General features: G+C 49.1%; 2 long non-coding RNA genes across 3 annotated transcripts; both read left to right on the top strand.

Moving 5' to 3' along the window:
* The first annotated feature begins 876 nt into the window (after window positions 1–876).
* Window positions 877–2,026, top strand: LOC142077309 (uncharacterized). Of its 2 annotated transcripts, XR_012671716.1 has the most exons (4): window positions 877–923; window positions 1,722–1,777; window positions 1,862–1,902; window positions 1,986–2,026. It is a non-coding gene; the product is annotated as an uncharacterized LOC142077309 (long non-coding RNA). The 2 variants fall into 2 exon arrangements; XR_012671715.1 differs by lacking the exon at window positions 877–923 and having other exon boundaries at window positions 1,632–1,777.
* Window positions 2,027–3,360: 1,334 nt separating this feature from the next.
* Window positions 3,361–4,957, top strand: LOC142077307 (uncharacterized). The gene is made up of 3 exons (XR_012671714.1): window positions 3,361–3,421; window positions 3,506–3,558; window positions 3,944–4,957. It is a non-coding gene; the product is annotated as an uncharacterized LOC142077307 (long non-coding RNA).
* Window positions 4,958–5,225: the final 268 nt, after the last annotated feature.

The raw sequence follows: 5,225 nt of genomic DNA, 5'->3' as shown, positions 1-5,225 counted from the left end.
TGTGGCAGACATCTTGTCCTCACGGCTTCATCTGTCTAGCAGTCTTGGTTGCTGTGTGGTACAATGTCCTGTCTTTTTGAGCTTCATGGGTTTTTAATATTTTCTGTTTTTTTAGTTAGAATTTTTTTGTAGGACTTCTTTTGTTTATTCCTGCAGGTTAAGTCAGGTCATTTTTTGACATGCAGGTCCCTGTGACTGTCTTTGCTCTTCTTTTTTTGCCAGATATCATCACCAGTGTTTTTGCTCAATGGGAGTGGCAGAGAGGGGTGTGGCATGCCGGGGCACCCGGGGAGGTAGAGTCGGGCTTCCTCCCATCTTTACAGGGCTGACCCTGAGGAAGCCGGTACGTGGGTGGGTAGTGTGAGTATATATTATGTGGGTGCACTAATCCCTTTCGGAGCGTGTCAGAGGGTAAGGATTTTGTTCTGTTTGATGTAATGTTGTTCTGTTCTGTCTATTTGTTGAAGATTTGAGTTTTGTGTGGGAGGAAGCCAGCTGTCTGACTGGTTTTGGGGTAAGGTGGGGTACACATGGTTTTAGGTCATATCTTATTTGCCAGATGTTTTTAACTAATTGTATGATTTTCTTAGCGACTCATGAAGGGGTTTGTGGCACCCCGATGGTGGACACTGTTGCTGACAGGCAAAGTAGGGCCATAGCAGAGTTTTCCATTTATGGGGATGGCCTCAGCCATCTCCTGCACAAACTTCTATAATGTAGCAATCGGGATAGTTTTCTTTTGATTTCTTGAAGAACAAGAGGATGATGGAGCATGTTCAAAGAGCATAATTATTTTCTCTTCCTTTGACAGTACAGGCACCCAAGGCAGTACAGCCCACATTCAAGGAACAGCTAGAGGATATTGGTGTCGACCATCAGCAGAGGAAGCAAGCTTTTTTCGGAGGCCAAGGTGATGAAGCAGAGTCCTTATTTTCACTGTTTGATTTTCATCATGGGGCTGAGGGGGGCTGGGACATGTATAACAGGGTCCTGGACTGGGGAGCTGTCTATTAGATGGGAGGCTGTGAGGTATCACGTATACCACTGGACAGGTGTTAGAACCCAGTGCTTGGGTCAGACCAACCTGGCAGAACCATCCCGCCACCTGAAGTAATGCGTACTTCTGTATTGAGATTTTAATAGCTCGGTCCGCATCACCTTTGGCTTTTCCTCATCGAGCTCATATTTTTGCAAGAAGCATCTCTCATCAAGCATTTGGCTCTGAGCGGTCTCTATTAGACTTTTGGTGCCTGTCTTCATTAGATTTTGTGACCATCAAGTCATATTTGGCATCTGTTTGCACTCAGCTCTCCTGTAACTACTATGCAGTTTTGGTTTAAGACTTTATAGTGGAATGTTATCTAGTAGTAGCATTCTGTCTGCAAGTAGCTTCTGGCAGCCCAATCTACTGTCCCGTATATGTCAGTGTTCTCATTTGAGCATGCTGTCTACTGAGGGGTTCTCCATGCTGTAGCTCACAGAGTTATTTATCCATAAAGGAAGAGTCTGTCTTACACCAGCCACGGTCATTTGCTATCCGTACTTCTTTAACCATTTGGCCAATCGGTCTTTATTTATATTTGAGTCATCTGGCAGTAACTGTAATTTTTGTATGTCAGTGGGTGGTTTGAGTTATTCTTGCAGTTAAGTAACGGGTCTAGGATAAGCAGGATAGTCAAGTGAGGCATGCGTTATTTGCTTTGTTGCTTTGATTTTTGCAGGTGACGCACATAGCGTCCGAGGAGCAAAGCGGCACCTCGACAAGTGGTCTGAGAAGGTGAGGCGAGCGTCAGCCCAGTCAGTGTCCGAGAGGAAAGTATCCTGCGGCAGCTCCATGAAGCTTTTGTCTTTGGTTTTGTAGGTGCCGTGCAGGCCACCTTTGGAACTGGATGAGCATTTGAGGTGAGCTGGGCAGTAGAGAGGAGGAGCACAGGACCGGTGATTTCGCACAAGTGCGATGGTAATTTTGTCTCTTGGTATCTTAGGTGCCACAAATAACAGCGGCCGCAGCCTCGGACTCTGCCATCAACGTGGAGCAGGTGAGCGGAACAACACGGCGCTTCTGAGGATGAGGTTGTTGTGGAAGAGGTTGGCGTCTACTGTCATGATGCTTACTGCTGGTGTTGCGGGTATTTCTTTTCTGCAGATGATGAAGAGGAACCTGGTAACTGCAGGAAAGTATCAGCCAGATGAGTTGTTTTTTGTCAAGGATAGATTCAGACCTCCCAGTTCTCTGAAAGCTAAGTTGAGGGACTGGCACTGGCGAGGGGGCAGGGGCCAAGGTTGGCAATTGCAGGAATGGGGATTTACATTTCCTGTAGGGCAAAGGGCTGTCCAGGAACAGTCTCCTTTGGGCGGGTAAAGGGAGCGGGTTACTCTTCAGCATGACACCAGCATGTGCCGGGCAGGGCAGTTCTAGCCTGTTGTGTAGTTTGTGTGGTCTGTCTTCTGTGTCTTAGATCGTCCTCAGGTCTCGAGCGCTATTCCTAGGGCCTCGAATGCCTGTACTTACCGCCGTAGCGCCGATCGGGTGCTTGTTTTCTTGCGTTCCTAGCTTAAAGCGTGGATCGCTCTCGCATCCTGGATTTTTCCAGATGGTCATCTTTTGCAGTGTTCTTCCTGGCTGTGTGAGCACCTCTACTGTATAGTTGTCCATTTTTGCTGACTGGGATCATTTCCCTCCATCCTTACCTTTCTTGGGTCTCGAAGCCAGGCTTATTGTGTGTACGTCTTCTCAGTTTTGAGAGTAACTTCTTGTCATGGGTCACGACGTTCTACTCTTTCTCTGGGGTTGCCGTAGAGCCTCCTCACGTCACCGTGAGATGGGTAGTCTTGCCTGACAACATCTTCCGTCTGGGTGTCATTCTTCTCGCCGAGAGTTTTCTCTTACCTTTGAGGTGTGTTGTTTGTAACGTTCCGTGTAGTGTCGGTCTGTGTGTGTGTGCGTTTGGCTTGGAGCCGCCCTGCCCGTGGGTGTAGAGTCAGGGGTAGTTAGAACAGCGATAAGAGTCTACGGTTAATATGTTGATATGCCTAGACTATCGAGGCAAAGGTTGTGCAGTCATCTTGACTGAGTAGCTGTCAGCAGCAGGTGAGGAAAGCAATTTCTGTAGTGTTTTGCAGGTGCAGAGGGGATGACTGGAGCTGTGTGGGAGAGTGAGCTATAGTGGTAGTTGAGCAGATGGAACCTCCAAGGTGTTAAGGCTTGTATGCATAGGGCTTAATGTTTGATTTATATCTTTCGTTTAATGGCAGGCTGTAGTTTGATTCTAGATGGTATTCCTAACAGGAAACAAGTCCTCTGGAATTGTTAAGCTATCACTGTGCATCTGGGTTACTTGTTTGATGATATTGGTTTTGCAGATGCAGAGGGACAAGCTGCACACCCAAGGGTGATGGAAGAGCGGAGCGCTGTAACGAGGTGGGTTGGCGTGTGGTTTTAGGAGGAAGATGTGACTGGTGGCTATATGACCACATTACAGTAAAGTTTTTTTTTAATTGGAAGGTGCGAAGCGAGGAGCAACATGGGATATAGGCACCGGAGCTTACTTGGGCAAGGTGAGCAGCGGTTGGTGAGCTGAAGTAGCAGTTATTCTTCAGGTGTTCTATTCCTGATGTAATTATAAGCAATCTGTGTTGTTTGCGTCTCGCATGCAGTGCAGAAACCTCAGGGTGGCAACCCAAGCTGACAGAGGCTGGATGGGCGAGCTGTCCAGGTAAAGGAGCGGAAGACACAGAGATCGGCATGGGCTGCGGTTTCCAGCAGTATCTCGGCATGTGCCTTCTAGCTTGTGTTTTTGCAGGCGCCGCACATGGGCTCGGAGGGGTGACACCGTGTGCTGACGAGCGGTCCAAGAAGGCGAGGCGGTTGTGGGCCGGGCTGGCGTCTAATAGCAAAGTATTATATGGCAAGTCAGCAAAGTGTTTCTCTCTGGTTTTGCAGGTTCTGTGGGGGCTGCCTTTGGAATTGGCTGAGCGTTTGAGGTGAGCTGGGTAATAGAGAGGAGGAGCATGGGGCTGGTGATTTCTGGCAAGTGCAACGGTAATTTTGTGTCTTTTGGTACCCTAGGCATCATAAGCGACTACAGCCGCATCGTCTGACTCTGGAATCAGCACAGAGCAGGTGAGTGGAATGCCACACGCATCTGAGGTGGCGGGTGTTGTGGGAAGGTTGATGTTGGCCGACGTGATGCTGACTGACGGCACTGTTGTGCATGCATTGATTTTTGTTTGTTTGGTGTTTTTTTTTCAGATACTGAAGAGGAACCTGGTGACTGCAGGATTAATCCAGTGGGATGATTGTGGTTTTCCTTGTTGAGGACGGATCGATACTCCTGGCCGTCTGAAAGCTAAGTTGGGCCACTGGCGCTGGGTGAGGGAGGGGACTGGGTTGGCAATTGCATGAAGGGGTTTTAAGGACAGTGTAGGGCAGAGAGCTGTCCAGGAACAGTCTGCTTCAGGCAGTTAAAGGGAGACAGCTACTCTTCAGCATGACACTAGCGTGGGCCAGGCAGGGCAGTTCCAGCCTGTGTCTGTTGTTGTGTAGTTTGTGTGGTCTGTCTTCTGCGCCTTAGGCCTTCTTCGGGTCTTGGTGTCCATGTTACTCTTTGCGCTCGAGGAGCACGGCACGTGCCTGGGCACCATCCTGAGCGTCTCGAACGCCTGTACTCATCAGCATAGTGACAATCAGGTGCCTGTTTTCTTGCATTACTAGCTTAAAGCGCGGATTCGTCTCCCATCTGGGAAGTTTCCCGATGGTCCTCTTCTGTGGCATCCTACCCAGCTGCTTGAGCGGCTCTGCTCTCTAGCCATCCACTTTTTTTGCGAACTGGGATTTCTTCCCCGCATCCTTACGCTCTTAGGTCTTGAGGCCAGGCTTCTTGCATGTACATCTTATCAGTTTTGAGAGCAACTTTTTGTCACGGGCCACGACGTTATACTCTTTCTCTGGGGTTGCCATAGAGCCTCCTCACATCACCGTCATGGTCCTGCGGGTCGTCTCGCCTGATGGCGTCTTCTGTCCGGGTGTTGTCATTCTTGCCAAGAGTTTTCTCTCGCCTTTGAGGCATGTTGTCTGTAGCATTCCGTGTGCTGTCGGTCTGTGCGTGTGTGCGTTTGGCTTGGAGCCGCCCTGCCCGTGGGTGTAGAGTCAGGGGTAGGTGGAATAGCAACAAGAGTCTATGGCTAATATGTAGATATGCCTAGACTGTTGAGGCCAAGGTTGT

This window comes from Calonectris borealis, unplaced genomic scaffold, assembly GCF_964195595.1.
Source record: "Calonectris borealis unplaced genomic scaffold, bCalBor7.hap1.2 HAP1_SCAFFOLD_205, whole genome shotgun sequence".
NCBI classification, from domain to species: Eukaryota; Metazoa; Chordata; class Aves; order Procellariiformes; family Procellariidae; genus Calonectris; species Calonectris borealis.
Note: the sequence above shows the minus strand (reverse complement) of the source record. Positions and strands in the feature narration are given on the sequence as shown.